The sequence below is a fragment of the Balaenoptera borealis genome (genome assembly GCF_965194805.1).
Source record: "Balaenoptera borealis genome assembly, chromosome: 3".
Lineage (NCBI taxonomy): Eukaryota > Metazoa > Chordata > Mammalia > Artiodactyla > Balaenopteridae > Balaenoptera > Balaenoptera borealis.
The window spans coordinates 166,703,462-166,722,347 of NC_138866.1; the positions used below are offsets into that span (position 1 = coordinate 166,703,462).

An 18,886-nucleotide genomic window follows, 5' to 3' on the forward strand; every position below is an offset into this window, starting at 1 on the left:
AAGAAGTCACCTATGTTTTCTTCTAAAAAAAAAGTTAAATTTTTTTCTCTTGACATTCAAGTTCTTAATCTATTCAGGATTTACTTGTATAGTGAGGATCCATGTTCATTTCTTTTTCCATAGAGATAACCTATTTTTTGTCATTGAGCAGTTTCTCTTTTCCCCAAGGACGTGCCATGACCCCTAGGTCATATTTTAATGTTCCTCTTTTGCATGGTTCTGTTTCAGGCTATTTCATTCCGTTGGTCACTTTGCCTGTCTGCCAATAACACAGTTGCCTTAATTACTCTAGCTTTATCCTGAGTCTTTGTGTTTAGCAGAGGTAGTCTTTTCTCTTTCATCTTCTTCTTCAGAAGTGTCTTGGATAGTCTTTGCTCTTTCTCATACATTTGTCATGTTTCATAAAAATGAGCACATAAACTCTATTGTGAACTTTGAGGGGAGTTGCATCAACGCTATAGATCATTATGTGAATTATGACACTTTTAGGTTAAACTTTCCTGCCCATCAACATATAATATCATTCCCTTTATTTGGGTCTTCTTTAATGTTTTTCAATAAAGGTATACAACTTACTGTGTATAGGGCTTGCATATCTTTTATTAGATTTATTTCTAGGTTCATGAAGGTTTTTGTTACTAGTAAATGGTGTCTTTTTTTTATATATAAATTTATTTATTTATTTATTTATGGCTGTGTTGGGTCTTCGTTTCTGTGCGTGGGCTTTCTCTAGTTGCGGCAAGCGGGGGCCACTCTTCATCGCGGTGCGCGGGCCTCTCACTGTCGCAGCCTCTCTTGTCGCGGAGCACAGGCTCCAGACACGCAGGCTCAGTAGTTGTGGCTCACGGGCCTAGTTGCTCCGCGGCATGTGGGATCTTCCCAGACCAGGGCTCGAACCCGTGTCCCCTGCATTGGCAAGCAGATTCTCAACCACTGCGCCACCAGGGAAGCCCTAATGGTGTCTTCTTAAAGTGAAATTTTCTAATTGGTTGTTGCTAGTGAGTAGAATAAAACTGTCATTTATATGTTTATATATATCATCTTGCCAAACTCTCTCTCCTTTTTATATCTAGTAATTTATTTGTTAATTCCCTTAGTTTCCTATGAAGACAATCATATCATCATAAAATATTATAATTTTATTTCCTCCCTTTCAGTCCTTATGACTTGAATTTCTTTTTCTTGTCTTATTTTGCTGGCTGGGACATGTTGAATGGACATGGTAATAGTGGACATTGTTGCCTTCTTTCTGACTTTATAGGACACTATTCCTACTGTTTTTTAAAAATCAAAGTTATACTTGCCTCATGAAATGAATTGAGGAGTAAACTTTTTTCTTTATTCTAGATATGTCTTTATAAAATTAGAATAATCTATTCCTCAAATAGGTTGACTTGCCTGTAAGACAAACTGGGCTTGGTGTTTTCTTTAATGGGAAAGAGCCCATTTCTGACATACATCATGTTTAGAAAGTCACTAATTTTTCAAATGAAAACCTACTTATGACATTTATTTTTCCAGTAAAAAGACTCTCCTTATCTATCTGTCTACCTATCTATCTATCTATCTATCTATAGTGAAAACTTTGTAGTAGCTGACTCTGCTGTGTGGCTTTTGGGTTAAATATTAGCTGAACACTTTTGAAGGGCAAGTTTCTGATTAAAGAAACTGATTTCTTAAGTGCATTTTAAATGAACACACACACACATTTACATCATATTGTTCTTACCAAAATATTTTTGAGAAAATGACAGTGTTTTAAAATAAATTAATTGTTTGTGTGTGGATTGTTAAAAATCTCTTTTGTGATTCCAGGCTGACTTCTTTCTGACACTACATTCATGTCTCATCATGTCCCTCCTGACTTGCTGAAACATGATTACCTGGAAAGGAAGTTCTCCAAGGAGCAGAGATTAGTTCTGTGAGAAAGAGGAAGACAGACAGGCATCCATAAAAAGCCTGGGCATGTTTCTTAGGTCTCCTTTAAGATTCAGTCCTTGAAGAACAGATTGAACTCTTGCTCCCAAAGATAAGATCAACTTTTCAGAGGAAATGTCAAAAATTTAAGAAATAAGAACAAAGCTGTTTTTAATCATACCTTCACTCACATAGCTGTTTTGAATGCCTCCTATGTGCAAGGTTGACACTACCATAGTTGACACTAAGGATACAAAGAATAAATATGGAGCAGTTCTTGCCCTCAAGCAACTCACGGTCTAACAGTATTAATTTGATAATTAAATATGCACAGGGTATTGTGGAAGGTGAAAGTGTGTGTTCAAAGACAGCTTCCTGGGGGAAGTGATGCTCCAGAGTAGGAACTAAGCCTACAGATGGTCCACAGCACAGAATCAACACTTTGTTTTCAGTAAACAATGAATGATGACTCCCTGCTTCTACTAGGTCTGAGTTGAACTACCTAACACCCCAATTGCCTTACTGAAGCCAGCAAAAAAGCCAGACAATATGTTTAAAAAACATAGTCTTCCTAAAAGCATCAAAGAACTAAACAGATAGTGAAGAGTTACAAGGACAGGATGTGGGATGAGGTAGGAATCCAGGGAACAAAGTCCAGTATTGGGACTGCTTTTGCCTAGAGGACATTTGTTGACCCAGAAGAGGTGGGTGAGTGGCTGGCAGCACAGGGATAGCCTTCCAGGGCTAGGAGGACAAGCAATGGGCTCGGGGCGGTGCGGGGGGTGGGCAGTCTTCAAGGGCTGCACCATAGGAATAAAGGAAAACCTGAAGTAACCATGATATTAACTGCAGCCTACTTTCAAGTCCTTTGGATTGTCTGGAAAAATCTCAACTGATACAATACTGAGGTAATAATGATTGTTGGTGTGCCTAAGACCTTGGCAGAAACTTAAGAAAAGCGTCTCTGGAGGAAAATAACACCTATGCTTGGTCACAGCTTATTTCTATAAACAATTGTAAAACTGCAGTGATCAACGCAAGATCAAATATAACCCACTACATGAGGCGCTGAGGCAAATAAATGAGAATCAGCACAAAAAACAGACACTAGGAATAGACTCAGAGATACTCTAAGGTGCAGTTACTAGACAGAAACTGTAAAATCACAATACCTGTTATGTTCATGGAGATAAGCCAAACTTTAAAATTTTAGCAAAATATTATTTTAAAAAAATGACATTGCATATGTGAAAAAGAACTGCATCTGTCTGGATCCAGACAGAAAGTCAACCCCAGATAGGCTGTGCACTAAATGTGAAAGGCAAAACAATGAAACTTTTAGAAGATGAATAACATAGAAGAATATTTTCCTGACCTTGCATTAACACTATTTTTTTTAAAAAAAAGGTCAATACATGTGCCTACATTAAAATTAGGAACTTCTGTTCATGAAAAGACACTAGGAGGAGAGTAGAAAGGCCAGCACAGACTGGGAAAAAATGCTTGCAGCCTGTCTAGCTGACAAAGCAGCTGCTATCTAGAATATTTAAAGATGTGCTGCCAATCAATAAGAAAAGGACAGATAACCCAGCAGAAAAATTGGCAAGAGAATGAACTTTACAAAAACAGAAATCCAGAGGGTTAATAAACATATGAGAGGACGCTCAATCGCTTTAGTAATCAAGGAAATTAAAATTAAAATCACAATAATATACCACCACCAACCTACAGAATGGCTAAAATTTTAGAAACTGACTTCCAGGATGTGAAGCTACTGAAAAATTCATGCATTACTGGTGGCAGTAAATTAGAGCAATCACTTTAGGAAACTGATGGCTGTCTCCTAAAATTGAAAATACATATACATAGCCTGTGACCCAGCAATTCTACTCCTACCTTTATACACCCCACATATGCTCCTAGGAATTAACAGAGATGTGTCCGAATGTGCACAGCAGCATTGTTTCAAATAGCCCAAGACTGAAAAGAACCCAAGTGTCCATCAACAGCAGAATGGGTAGGTGGTGGTGTATTCGCGTAAGAAATGCAAAGAGAATTGTTTTCGCTGGAAGCCATGATGACAACGTGGATGAAGGGGCTCAAGTAACCGCGAAGTGATGCGGAGGAGCAGACCCCGAGCTACAGAAGCGTGAACGTGCCCCCAGAGACGCCCCCAGACCTGCAGTCCTGTCTGCTTCCACCTCCCCCACCCCTTCTCCTTCTTGCAGTAAACGGGGCGTTTCTTTCCCCATCTGCCCTGTGCTCTGGATCCCTCTCACTTTTAAAAAAAATTAATTAATTAATTAATTTTGGGCTACATTGGGTCTTCGTTGCTGCGTGTGGGCTTTCACTAGTTGCGGCGAGTGGGGGCTACTCTTCGTTGCGGTGCACGGGCTTCTCATTGCGGTGGCTTCTCTTGTTGCAGAGCACCGGCTCTAGGCGCGTGGGCTTCAGTAGTTGTGGCTCATGGGCTTCAGTAGTCGTGGCTCGCAGGCTCAGTAGTTGTGGCGCACGGGCTTGGGTGCTCCACAGCATGTGGGATCTTCCCAGACCAGGGCTCGAACCCGTGTCCCCTGCATTGGCAGGCGGATTCTTAACCACTGCGCCACCAGGGAAGCCCCCCTGCCCCCTCACTTCTGAATCTTTAACTCTTCCTCCTGATGGAGCCCCCTCCTCCCCCAGTCTCCTTATCTCGGCAGCCCTGTGTCACTGTTGCCTCCCTGCTGAAGTGTATGCTCCCTGTGGGCAAGGTACACATCTGCCTGGACCACCCCACGCGGCGGGGGTCCGGAGGGCCTGGGCACACCGAGGAGGCTCCGTGGCCAGTGTCTGAGGGCTGCACGGTCCCACCTCTGCCTCGACTGGCAGTGTGATGCTTCGCAGGGCCCTTTCTCTTTTCCGGGTTCCCCTCTCTTTGCCTGTGAATGAGCTCTCCTCCAGAGCTCCATGGCCCTCTGATCTTGGCACTGGCCCCTAGGACCTGTGACCTGGAGTGCTGTGAAGTGGATGGAGAGGGGAATAGTCTCCCCACCCTTGTTCCTCCACCTCGTTCTCAGAGGAGGTGCTGGGATGCGAAGCAGAAGGCAGGGGGGAGTCGGCTCAGTTAAACTGTGTGCCAGCGTCTGTGATAGGCTTCCCATATTTCCCCCTGTATTTCATTTATTTATTTATCTATTTATTTATGCAGATCAGGAAGTATATTAGTTTGCTGGGGCCGCCTTAACCAAATACAGAGACTGGGCAGCTTAAACAATAGAAATGTACTGTCTTTCTGTTCTGGAGGTGGGAAGTCTGAGATCAAGGTGCCAGTAGGGTTGGTTCCGCCTGAGGCTGTGAGGGAGAATCTGCTCCAGACCTCATTCCTTGGCTTGTGGATGGTCATCTTCATTCACTGTCTTCACATCATCTTCCCTTTGTGTGTGTCTGTCTATGTGTCCAAATTTCCCTTTTTTATAAGAACACAGTCATATGGGATTGGGACCCACCTAATGGTCTCATTTAAACTTGATTGCTTCTTTTTTTTTTCAATTAATTTTTATTGGAGTGTAGTTGCTTTACAATGTTGTGTTAGCTTCTACTGCAAAATGAATCAGCTATATATATATACATATATCCCCTCTTTTTTGGATTGCCTTCCCATTTAGGTCATCACAGTGCATTAAGTAGAGTTCCCTGTGCTCTACAGTAGGTTCTCATTAGTTGTCTATTTATACATAGTATCAATAGGGTATATATGTCAATCCCAATCTCCCAATTCCTCCCACCGCCCCCTGTATTTTTAAAAAAAACTTTTATTTTTTAAATATTTATTTATGGCCATGCCATGCAGGAATGCAGGATCTCAGTGCCCCGACCAGGGATCGAACCCATGTCCCCTGCAGTGGAAGTGCGGAATCTTAACCACTGGACTGCCAGGGAAGTCCCCCATCCTCTATTTTAAAAATAATTTAATTCTCAAATCAACCCCCTGAGGTGGTTTTTACAGGAGAGTGAGCTGAGGTTTAGAAAAGGTGAGTCAGGTCCCCGCCTTCCCCTCGCCCGGCTGCCTCCGCGGGACACATGCCGGGACCAGCATCAGCCTCTATCCCGAGTCTGAACCTGGCTTCTACTTCCTGAGGCTCTGAGGCCTTGAGCAGGTGACTGAGCCTCTCTGGGCCTCAGTGTAAGTTAGGGAACTGGGTAGGACCCCCCCCCCTTCCCCGCTGGCTGGCATCAACAGGCCCGGGGGAGCTGAGGGGCAGGGTTGGGGGCTGGCAGTTGGGGTGCATGGCAGTGTCTGCCCTGTCCCGTGGCCAAGTTCGAGAGGAGCTGGAACAGGGGGGGCCTCCGGGGCAGGCGGGCTGGAGGGAGGGTCCCTCACCTGCGCTGGAACCTTGGGGAAGATGGGAGACCAGGGGGTCTGCAGTACCTTTCCTAACCCCTGAGTGGCCACCACAGGACATGTAATGTAGGACATTCCTACAGGGCACTGGACACTCCAGAATCCCCCTCCTCTGACCCTCAGGTCCATTTCTATCACCTTTTCTAGTTCCATCTCAGGCCACACCTATCTCTTGAGTTCAGAAGAGGCTGGAATCTTCCCAAGGTCTCTGTCACCTGTCTCTCCTCTCATGGCCTCTCAGCTGTCATCTCTTTACCGACTGTTGCTGTCACCTCCTTACCATCTCCTTCCTTCTCATCTCCTCACTCTCCTCACTCTCCTGAGTGTCCTCTCAGCCACTACAGATCAACATCCTTCTCCGTCTTCAAAGCCATCTCCACTGATCTCTTCAATCCGAGCTGAAAGCTGAAAGCCGAAAACTCTTTGTTGGAAATCCTCCGATGCCCCTTTTCCGCGGTGCGGGAGCCATCTGTGTTCTGTAAGTCTGTGGGCTTCTCTGTTTGCACACAGCTGACGGGGAACTCCTTGAGGGCTTTGTCCCTGTCGCCCCTCAGCCTGGCCTCCGACCTGCCTGAGGGAGCAGCCACGAGCGACCACAGAGCTGGGCCTTCTTTCCATGTCTGGATCCCCCTCCACTGCCGAGCAGTCTTCCACTGCACTGAAGCACCCCTTCCTGCCCTTTGCTGCTTCCTCTCAATGTTTCTACTAATCACTCCCCTCTTTTCTTCTCACGGCCCAGTGCCCCTCACACAGAGCCGGGGCTCCGGCCGGGAGGCCACGGAGGTGGCCAAGTGCCATCCTGGCAGCTTCCAAGCTTCTCCCACTGCCCTGCAGTTCCCCAGGCCTGCAGGTGAGCGCCTGGAGCCCGTTCAGACTCCTTATCTGGAAGGCGTTCACTCTTATCAGTGGGGCGCCCGAAACTGCTTTCTCTCCTGTGCTTTAGAGAAGACCTTGCGGACCTTCTCTCTTCTCCTGTTTGGTCCTTCATTTCTCCAGGCACAAGGTGCCATCTGGAGGGGACAAGGACACATCTTGGTCTCTGGGAACCTGCACAGGAGGCGGTGCCCAGAACGCTGGCCTCTGCTCAGGCTGGGGATGTCAGCAGCTCGCTTCCTCACTGCCTCCAACCCGATGTTGAAAGAGAAATGCTCCACTAGAAAGAGTTGCCTTGAGGCTGAGTTATGGGAGCTTTCTGGCAGTGCCAGGCTGGCCTGTGGTCACTGCAGGCTCCTACAAGTAGTAAAAGTTGACGGTAAGGAGAGTAAGACAAGGAAGCATGTTTCTTATTCCAGGAGGGGATGGGAGGGTATCTAATGGCTGCAGAGCATTCATGAAAATGTCTGGATTCTCATCTCGGTTCATGGGGTTGGGGTCTGACTCCAAACATCTCCCAAGGCCTCGTCCCTGGTCCTGCTCTTCAGGGTCTACCAGCATCTGTGAATCTTTGCTCCTTGACAGAAGGAGGAAGCCTAAACTCAGGGCATCAGCCTCTGTCCCAGGCCAGAGGTCACGACCTTAACAGTAACTATGGTTTTGCCGATCCTTCCTGCCCTCAGGGTCTTCTCACAGGTTTGACCCTATTTACCCCACTGAACCCCAGGCCTGCCTGATTCTCCTTTATTTCACAAACCTTCTTGGCTCTGAACTTGGTTTCCCCAGTGAATGCTCATTTCAACTCAACAAACATTCCTTGAGCTTCCAAGAGAGCTGCAGTCTCTGCCTTCAAGGAACCTTTAACTTTGTAGTGAAAATAAGACACTTCCACAAAAATCAAAATGTAGGTTGTGGCGTTTCAGCAGATGGAGAAGCAAAGTGCTACTGGAGCCGAGAGGAGGTTAGTTCCAAATGAGTACAGGGAAAAAGAGGAGGGTAGGTCTGGGAAGGCTTCTTGGAAGAAGTGGCATTGAGCTGGGCTTGAAGGCTTCAGGAAGTCCAGATGGGTGGAGGAGGACATTGGGCAAAGGGAGGGTGTGCTTGGGGAATCACCAGCATTCCACTATGGCTCAAGTACAAGTTGAGAGAGAAAGAGAGACACAGAGACACAGAGACAGAGAGAGATTATCAAAGGAAGGTTGAAATGATGTCATTGATGGTCTTCAGGTCAAGCTTAGAAGCTTAAACTTTTGTAGAAGAGGGGAAACCAGAGAAGAATTTTGAATCGAGAAATGCCCAAGACTCAGTCTGGAAGCCATTCTTTTCCCCAATCAGTCAGCATATCTACATCCGTTACCTCTTTAAGAATTCATCCTTCTCTCTCCATCTGTAGGGTCACCACAGCCTCTGTTCACGCCACCATCTTCTCTCACCTGGATTGACGCAGCACTGCCCTAACTAGTCTTCCAGTCTCCACACTCCCCTCCACCATGTCTACTCCTAATGTATTCCTCCCCCAGCAGCCAACTTGGTCATTGTCAAAGTGCAAATCCAGCTGTGCCCATTTCCTGCTTTGTGACTTGCGAGAGCTTCACGTTATCCTTGGGATAAAGCCAACATTCCTTTCATATGACCCACCTGTCCCTTCCTGCCTCTTGCCATTCCTGCTGCCTTACTAACTGATCTCTAATTCTGCAGTCCCTTTCTCCATGGGAATGCCCCCTCCACTCATCACCTGGCTTGACCCCATGGGTCTCTGGGTCAAGGTTCAGCTCCGGTGACCCTCTCCTGGGGACCTGGCTCTGTCTCCCACCTCCTCTGGCTTCAGCTACCCAGCTTCCTGTTGTTTTAACACGTACTGCGCAGCACTGAAATGGCTTGTTGATCTATTATTTTCCCCTGGTCTCTGATTTTTGATCGGATCTGTGTTCCCACAGAGCAGGTGCTTGGGGCTCAAAAAAAAAAAAAAAAAAAGTGTTCTCAGAAGGATGAGTAAGTGTTCACTTCCTCCCTAGACCGATTGACCTCTCCTGCCCACAAGCCCCACGCCCTCTGGACAAATTATTTGCTCCTGTTTCTTCTTCTCTTCTTCTTCTCCTTGTCTTTCTGTCCAAAGAGGTAACTATAGTGCAGTAGGAAGAGGACACGTAAAGTTGTTTACAAATAACACCTCTGTGAAAATTCTGGAGTGAAAGGCCCAACGGTTAACAGTGGTGGCCTCTGAGGAGTAGGGCAGGAGGTGATAGTGTATTCTTTTCATTTTCTCTAATTTCTTAAATTGACCGTATTTTGTAATGGGGAAATACTCTTTTTTTCCTTTTTTCTTTTTTTAGTTAGAAAGACTGAAAGAGCTTGGTTTCAGGCAACTGTCTAAAACAAGAAAAGCAGAAAAAAACATATATTTATAAAATCTCTCTCGAAGGACATATAATAAATGGACAATGTCAATCACCTCCTTGGAGGGGAGCTAGGAGGCCAGGGCCTGGGGAGACAAACTTTTCTCCGTATCCCTAAGTACCTTTTGGATTTTGAACCACGTGCAAAAAATAGTGTGATTACAAAGAACTGAGTTTGACTTTTAACCCTCAGGTAACCGAGGGAGCCTCACTTTCCCCATCTGAGAAGTGGAGAAAACAGATGCCACTTCACAGGGTGTCTGCAGGGAGTGGGTTGCACGGCCGGCTCTGGGGCGCCACCCAGAGGCAGGCTGGGGCCTCTGCCCTCCGATCTCCTAGTGCTCCCTCCCTCTCACCCCTGCTTGTCCTCCAGATGAAGCTGTCAAGGCCGAACTGTGTCTGCCAACATATCTCCCCCGGAGTTGCCTGCCTTGGCTTCCTGCCTGTTGGAAAACAGCTAATAGCATGGAGCAAAAGCCACCCTTGGAGGCTCTGGGCATCTCAGACAGCCAGACAGCTCTTTGTGTTTTCTCAGGTTCTCAGCTTGCCAGCTAGTTCCACACATCAGAAATATTTTGGGTCAGCACTGCAGTTTCAACCACACAGATGCGTTTTGTTTCATGACTACTTCCTTATAATAGCTCTGGGAAAAACTGAGCTGGGCCCCGTCCCAAACCACGTTCCTGGCATGGCCAGCTACATTCAAGATGGTGCCTTTGGGTAGAGTCATAAAAGAAATCGAGATCTCCTGCAACTCACTAGGATTTGGTCTGGAAAAAAGGACTGTTTGGGTTGAGTTTCTAAAGGGCTGTCATCACCACGACCTTCAAGCTGTTTGAGGCAGGAAGAGGAGCTTAGTTTGCTATGTTTCTGCCTGTTCAGATATCCCTGGTTTCTCTGCAGCCCTGTGGATTGTTTTCTCCTGTATGTGGATATTTATTGAGTGTTGATGAGAAGTGTGATGCTGAAGGAGTTGCTGTCTTTGTTGCCCGGGATAGGGCTGCCAGATTTGGCAAATAAAAATACAGGGCACCGGTTAAATCAGAATTCCAGATAAGCAATGAATCTTTTTTTAGTATGTCCTGTGCAATGTTTGGGACACGCTTACATTAAAGATTTTTCGTTGTTGCAGTCTAAGGATGTCCTGTGTAATATTTGCATACTTATACTAAAAATTACTCATTGTTGATCTGAAATTCAGATGTAACTGGGTGTCGTGTATTCTATCTGACAACCTTGCCTGTGAAGGACACAGACGAATCCGCCTTAGCTCCACAGGGGAGACAAGAGGCCACTGCTCTTGCTCACAGGCTGGTCCTATTCTTAAAAGCAGCCCTCCAGGTGGGAGGGAGGCTCAAGAGGGAGGGGATATGGGGATATATGTGTACATATAGCTGATTCACTTTGTTGTACAGCAGAAACTAACACACCATTGTAAAGCAATTATACTCCAATAAAGATGTGAAAATAAATAAATAAATAAAGCAGCCCTCCACCCTAGGCCACAGGCTCAGAACCCAAATGGGCCGGGCCCAGCGTGCTCACTTGGTCCCCACGCCCTCCTGAGCACTTCTCCTCCCCCTGCCTGGGATCCACGTCCAGGATGGGATCCGCTCTTCCGGTTCCCATGACTCAGGCTCTCCCCAGATTTGTTCTGTCCTCTTCAGACAGGTCCACCCATTGCCTTGGTGTGAGGATCCAGCTCGGAGAGGAATCTAGTAGAAATGCTATCAGTCCAGAGGCCCGAGTTCCACTGAGACCCTGTATCTGAAGATGTGATTGGATTCCAGAGGCGGGGGTAGACGTGTATCCGTGCTGAATTCCACCCAACACCATCTGCTGTGGGGCAGGTGGTGATTGGGGTGAGTTTCCTGCTGTTTCATTCTGGTCCAGTAGGTGAATCCCCAGTAGAGTCTGGGCCGGAGTCCTCAGAGGGAACCGTGTCACCTGAGAAAATAGGATTCAAACTCACTTCTGAGTCACTTCATGATGCCAGATGCCCTGCTAGCTCCCAGAGACCTATACCCAATTGTGACTTTCTGCACAATTGTGACTTGGACTGCTTTCTGGCATAGCCCTGACCTTCCTTCCAATGAGAGGCCGTGTGAAAGAGGCCATCAAGCCCTGCTGGTCAGCACATGGCGTGCAAGATGCTGCTTGTGGCTTAGTGAGGCCCAACAGGACATTCCACATCGTGTTAGCCAGAGGCCATGAAATACCACATCTGTGCTGGCTGCTGGGGCTGCTGACTGAGGTACCACACCGTGTATTGTCTCTCGGTTCTGGAGGCTGGAAGTCCAACTCCGGGTGCCAGAAGGGCCGGGCTTCCTCTGACACCAGCTGGGAGGCCTCCCCAGCTTCTGGTGGTTGCTGGCCATCCTCGGTGTTCCTTGGCCTGCAGACCCATCACTCCAACCCTCCCCCTTCACTTGGTCCTCTCCCTGTGTCCTGTCGCCAGATGCTGCCCATGACATGTATTTTTAACAAAAACTGATTGGTTGCTAATAAATAAAAATGGAAAATTGACACCAAAAATCTGGATTTGGGTAGGTAACAGTGACCAGTGCCAGCTTTGCTAGAGTGCAGGTGACTGTCTTCTCACACACACGAGTGTAAATGAATTCGTCGTACCCTTTTGTGAGAGTAAACACAGAGAAAGCTGGGGGACACGGGGTGGGGCCCTCGAGGTCGGAGGTGAGAGGGGACACCTCTGTCTGGGGCGGGATGAGGGGACCCGAGCCCCTCAGCACCTGGGGGTGCTCCACGGGCGGAGTGGACCTCAGACCCTGCCAGTGCAGCCCCGGCATTGATGCTGACGCTCAGAGCAGCGCCCTCACTCCTCGGCCTCTGCACCACCCTCGGTCCAGCCTCTCAAGGTGCCCTCCTTCTCTGGCACTTTCCTCGGGCAACAGACAGGTTTTTCATGGGATATTTTGGAGTTTTTTAAATCATCTGTACACGTTTTGGCTAAGGAGGTGTTTTTTGTGACTTCCAGCCATGCCTACTTCCATCTGGTTTCTCGTGGTTTCCAGGACAGTCCTCGCCCCTGCGCCGCCCCTGACCCCGAGGCAATCAGAGCTCTGATTTTCAGGAATATTTCTCACCTGCACGATTCTGCACCCCTTAGAGCCTCTGCTGAGGAGAGTTCTACAAATGCCGTCCTCATTCATTTTTGTTTATACAGCACAGCAGGAGGCATTTGTCCACATCCTTGTTCCAAGGCAACACCGTAGCTAAAATTGCACTCCTTAGTTTACCCCCAATTTTGAATTTCTTGGTTGAGGACCATCACTTTCTTAATTTTTTAAAAGACTTCCACCACTGACACAGAGCATTTGGCTTTTTTTTTTTTTTTTTTTTTAAAGATGAGATTTACAAAGGATATGGGACTGGTGCTTTAAAGCAGATGGTTCTGAGTTTCCTTTTTTTTTTAAAGTATTTATTATTTTATTTATTTTATGGCTGTGTTGGGTCTTCGTTTCTGTGCGAGGGCTTTCTCTACTTGTGGCAAGTGGGGCCCACTCTTCATCGCGGTGCACGGGCCTCTCACTATCGCGGCCTCTCGTTGCGGAGCACAGGCTCCAGACGCGCAGGCTCAGTAGTTGTGGCTCACGGGCCCAGTTGCTCCGCGGCATGTGGGATCTTCCCAGACCAGGGCTCGAACCCGTGTCCCCTGCGTTGGCAGGCAGATTCTCAACCACTGCGCCACCAGGGAAGCCCCTTGGCTTTTTTAAGGGCTATTTTCGACAAAGCTACTAATCTTTTAAAAACGATTTAAGTACTATATATACACAAGCTAAAGGTTCTATCCCTGATGAGTTGGAACAATAAGAATGCGCTGAGTTTCAGCTGCTGGGAGGTCAGCAAGGTGGGGTCCCTGGGAAGCCCAAGGTTCTGGGACCACACTGGGTGAGATGCACCCACATGAGCCTAGGAGGCACACATTGCTGTCTGTGTGCTGGAGAGGGGTGACTAGAGCTCAGAGCCCAAGGAGCTTGTCCAAGGTCACTCAGCTACTATAGGGCAGAGCAAGACTGCACTCGGGCTCCCTCACAGCAGAGCTGATTATTCACAGCCTCTGGCCGGGTGACCACCTGCCTCACGCCCCCCACTCAGGGGAGTCTGGGAGGAAACACCCTCCTATAGGGGGTAGGGAGCAGGGTGGGGAGGGAGTTAAGAAGACACACCTTTAACTTTATTTGTTTGTGGATTATTCAACTTTGATCCAGGGCCAATTTATTACCTTTGTAGTTCTTAAGAAGCAAGAAAATTTTAAAATCGATCGATCCATCCATGCAAATAAATATTTGAAGCCTAAGAGAAAATGAAAGAAATGGAGGCTCAGCAAAACTGCATTATTCCATGTCATTGACTTTTATAATCTTTTTTTTTTTTTGGCTGCATTGGGTCTTCATTGCTGCGCGTGGGCTTTCTCTAGTTGCGGTGAGCTGGGCTTACTCTTAGTTGCGGTGTGCGGGCTTCTCATTGCGGTGGCTTCTCTTGTTGCGGAGCACGGGCTCTAGGCACGTGGGCTTCGGTAGTTGCGGCACGCAGGCCCAGTAGTTGTGGCTCCCAGGCTCTAGAGCACAGGCTCAGTAGTTGTGGCATGTGGGCTTAGTTGCTCCACGACATGTGGGATCTTCCTGGACCAGGGCTCGAATCCGTGTCGCCTGCATTGGCAGGTGGATTCTTAACCACTGCGCCACCAGGGAAGTCCTATAATCTTTTGAGAATAGTTGTAAATCAATAGATGTTGAGAGTCTGTGGTGTTGGCTTGGCTGCCATCATCTTGTTGGAACAGAATTCAGTTTTGGATTTTGTCTCCTGTGTATCACTGCTGACCTTACGAATTTTGGGGGTGTATTTTGTAAATCTGCATACCCGAAGGATGGCAAGCCCCTTCAGAACACAAACTATGTTCGCATTGCACCTTTATCATCTGTTGTCTGGGGCATCTTGGGCAAAGTGCGTAAAATTCTCATCCTGGGTCTGAGAACAACAGATCTTTTTTTGCTCAGAAAACTAAACAACTGGAAAACAGTTAAGACATAAAAGTCACATGAGAAGTACACGGCTTAACTCAACAGTCAGTATTTACATAGTTAATATAAAGTGGATCATTAACATATAAATATATTTGGAGAAAGAAAGAGGAAAAAATAGAAGTAGGTAGTTGCGTTAAGTTCACAAAAATCCTGTGAAAACATTGGCTCTAAAGTTAATATGTACCAGAATCATCGACTAAAATGGTTCCAGCGTTGCCACTGGGAGTGGGGCTTAGGGTGGGGCTGCTGTTTTTCATTAGGAACTCATAATCCTTTATTGTTAGGGTTCTTAGTTGAGACAACAGAATCCACTCTAGCTTTTTTCTTAAGAAGACAGGAGTTTAAGGACTAGCTGGAGCTCCAGGAATCACGGGGAGATGTGAAGAGGCTGGGTTTCTACAGTGGTTCCACGCTGGCCTGCAGAAACGGCCACTGCCTGCACGCCCACTGCCCTGCTGAGAGCGGCAGCCTCCTCGCCCCAAGGAGGCGAGGCTCCAGGTCAAAGGTGTGGGAGGTCAGGCAATGGGTAGGACCCACCTCCCACGGTCCGGAGTGGTGCTGAGAACCAGCAAGGCTAAAACACTGCTGGGAAGCTGGGTTTTTATGACATGGAACTGTTCAAACGAATTTTATTTTTTGAAGCCAAGCATACATATTACTTTGATGAAAATAAAAAAACTAAAAAAGAAAAGGGCTTTGTGAGCTGGAAGTAGAGCCAGCTTCTAGGCTTGTCAAGTACTTTTAACAGGATGAGTTGGTATTTTCACGTGGTAGGTGGAAAGTTATTTGAAGGTTGGTTTTTAGCTCACTTCATCTTAAGGGATGCGGTGTAGCCCTCTTGCTGGCTGTAGTCAAGTACAGGGGAGGCCATGAGCCTGGTCCTTACCCAGGAAAGAAAGGCATTTGCAAAGCCAGTGCCTCTCCCCCGGTTTTGTTCCGAGCTCCTGACCTCCCCCCCTTCCCCAGGCCCCTTATGATCGACACGTGAAACTTGATTATCCTAAAGCAGTCATCTGAAATCGCACTGTGTCAGGTCAGATGGTTGACTGAGCCTGGCCAGGGACAGGTGCCCATGGAGGAGGGAGGAAGTGGACACTCCAAGGGGCGTATTTATAGCAGTTGGAGTTAAAAATACAACCAGCCTGTTCCCAAAGCCTGGGCCGGACCCGATGGCGTGGGGACCTCTGTGGTGAGTGAGCCTCACGGTGCCGAGGAGCAGAGTGGGGTGGGGAGGAAGGCCCCTCGCCACAGAAAGCCCCAAGAGACGGCTCGCCCAGAGGTCTGTGATGCCATGAACACAGGTCCCGGGAGGTGACTAGTCACCGGCAACCCGAGGTCTCTCCCCACGTCTGGCTTCCTCACCAGCTGGAGCTTAGATCGTGGAACACCGAGGGGAGCTGCAGGAACCCATTGATGAAATCTGCAGGGCAGGGGAGGACTTTCCAAAGAGCTTCACATTTAGTCACGGTATTTTCCCCCAAGTTTTACTGAGATATAGTTGACATATAACATTGTCTTAGTTTGAGGTGTACAGCATAATGATTTGCTATATGTATATATATGTCTTGAGGAATGATCATGGTGGTAAGTTTCGCTAACAGCCATCACCTCACACAGTTACTCTTTATTCACAAGTTGACTGATTGGCAAGTTTGTCACTGATGTACATTGTGTTGTATCTATTGAAATGCGCTTCTGGAAAGAGATGGAACATTGGAGAAAACTGCTTTTGTGGTAAAAACATTGTTGCAAATTACAAAAACCACTTTTTTTTTTTTAATGAATGTAAAATTTTTATTCATTTCTTTTGGTACAAACTAGTGTTTATTTAAAAATAATATTTAGGAATTTATACTCACAGGATATGTTATAGTTAACATCCAAAGACAAAAAATATTTCTTGACAATTTATTATATGCTTAGTACTAAAAAGCTCCTAAATCTGAACAGTGTTGGTATTACAAGATTAGAGAGTTGTTTTTGGCTAATGATTATTATAGAAAAACACTGAAGAAAATTTCAACCATTACAATCGGTAAAGGTGTAATTTTATATTTCATGAAGGACAGAAGTCATATTTAGCAATAGCCTCATTTATAAATTAGAGTATACTCACTTCGAGGTTGTATTTTGATGCTGTTTCTTTTCAATTCTCTTCTTGCAAATAACCAACAAGGCAGAAACTGCTTCCAATTGACAGTCCAAACAAAGGAGGAATCATGGCTAACCGTCTGGTTGCTAATATTTGTTAAAGGCAAATTGCAAACTTCTGAGTATGGTTCAACATCACCAAAAGGAGTAAAGTTGCTCCCTCTGACCACCTTATTCCATGAAAAAAGTGTACTTTGACTTCTAAAATGGATTTCAAAAACTCAGTAGAAAGATTTAACAACTATCAACATTTCCAACACTGATTTTTCTAATACCTAGAAACATCCACTTAGCGGTTTGTAAGACTAATTTGAAAAACTGAATACTATTATACAAATGTAAATTATTACTATTAGCTAGTAGGAGTAATCACTTGATTCTTAATCCTGTTTATATTTAATTATAAACATAAGACTGATTTTTAGAATAAAAAGAATGAAGAACATCTCCATCATGTGTCTTTTTTCCCAATAATCCCTTTCAGATAGATCTGTGAAGTAATACAGAGCACAGTGTCGACATACCTTTCATTTCAAAGGCCGAAAAAAAATGGGCCTTAAGTAGTGAGATCACTTCTATTAGGCTTTATATTAGTATCAATTAATGAGTTAATCAGTCAAACGAGTATCAGTTGATTTAATCTCGCCCAAATGAATGGGTCTCTGTTGGTTGATCAATGCAATAGAGAAACTCTGCAGGTAAGAAGTATCCAAGATATTCCACTATAACTGGGGTGGTGTCAGAATGGTAGTGTCCACCTTCTTCATGATGACTGAGACAATGAGTGTGCTCCAACCATAAATCAAACCCTGGGTCTCTGGAGATAAAAACTGGCAAACCAAAGGAGGCTTCATCTCATAAAAACGTAACCATTTATTCAAGTCTTCATCAGAGTTCAATGGGCAGGAAGAAAATTCTGCCGGCATAATGTGAATCTTCACTTTTCTCTTCTGAATCACGAAAGCACCTCCCATTCCTACAGGCTTATCTCCATAATGTTTTTCAAGAGTCTGTCTCATACAAGTCACAAACTTAAGTTTTCCAGTTCTTCTTTTGGCTTTCACCTCAATGACCTTTCCAGGTTGGGCTTCACTGGCAAAAAGATTAGCCAGTAATGCACACCCCAAATCATGATATTTCTCACTGTATTTCTCTAGTAGGCACCCTCCCTCTGCCGAGTTAACAGGAGCAAAGTAACTTCCATTCACAGCAGGTTTGTGTTCACTTTCTGTTTGAACAACTGGCATAAACTCAGAATTGAATCCAAGAGTCTGAAATGGGCCTGCTCCTGCTCCAAGAACAAAAGCTCCAGGAAGCTGGATTTCTTCTGCGATTTTATTTAGATCATAAACTTTTTTTTTATTTATAAGAGGCAATAAGTAAGGCACACCTCCTACTTCTGCAATTCTAGTTTTCCCACAGATACCTTTTACGGGAAAGGTAAATGGCTCCTTAGTCCAATTAGGGCAATCAACTACAGACACCTGGACATCAGCAAAGTTATCCGTTAGCCCCTTCTGCTGAACTCCAAACTCCGGAACTTCGGGCTCCAGCGGCCCTCCTTTCCACGTGCTGCCTCTCCCCTTCTGCGCAGGTCCTAAGCAGAGGCCCCGCCCCACGCTTGGACGTTGCCCCGCCTAGGCCCCACCCCACGCTCCAACGTCCCCGAAACCGCTTTCTGAAGGAAGAAAAAAGGCTGCTGGGAGAGGCGGGGAGTGGGCCTCTGCCCGCCTGCGGGGACCCAGTGCAGAGCGGGTCCCGCTTGAGGCCAGGGACGCGGATGCAGACCTCTGGGGCCTGTCACAGGCCTGGATTAACTGACACCCACGGCAGAGAGACGCCAGCTCCCAGGTACTGCCCGCCACCGTCCACCATCTAGGGAATGCGGCCGGGGAGCCCCTCACACACTGCCCTGGGAGCGGGACGGGGCTGAGAAGAGGAGAAACACGCAGGGATGAGGCCTGACCAGGGAGCGCCCGGGGGACCCACGTGTGAAATCTAAAAAAAGATGGGTGGTTTCTTTTTTCAAGAGAGAAAGAGCTGGGAAGAAGCACACTAACAGGAGACCCGAGTGTGAGCGGACATGTGCTTCCTGCACACGCTGCTGGGTTGATTACTCACCG

General features: G+C 46.5%; 1 pseudogene across 1 annotated transcript; it reads right to left on the reverse strand.

Annotated features, from left to right (window-relative positions):
* Positions 1-16,085: 16,085 nt before the first annotated feature.
* Positions 16,086-18,161, reverse strand: LOC309626052 (ester hydrolase C11orf54 homolog pseudogene; annotated as a pseudogene). Its single transcript has one exon. The product of its transcript is annotated as an ester hydrolase C11orf54 homolog pseudogene (transcript).
* Between the last annotated feature and the right edge of the window lie 725 nt (positions 18,162-18,886).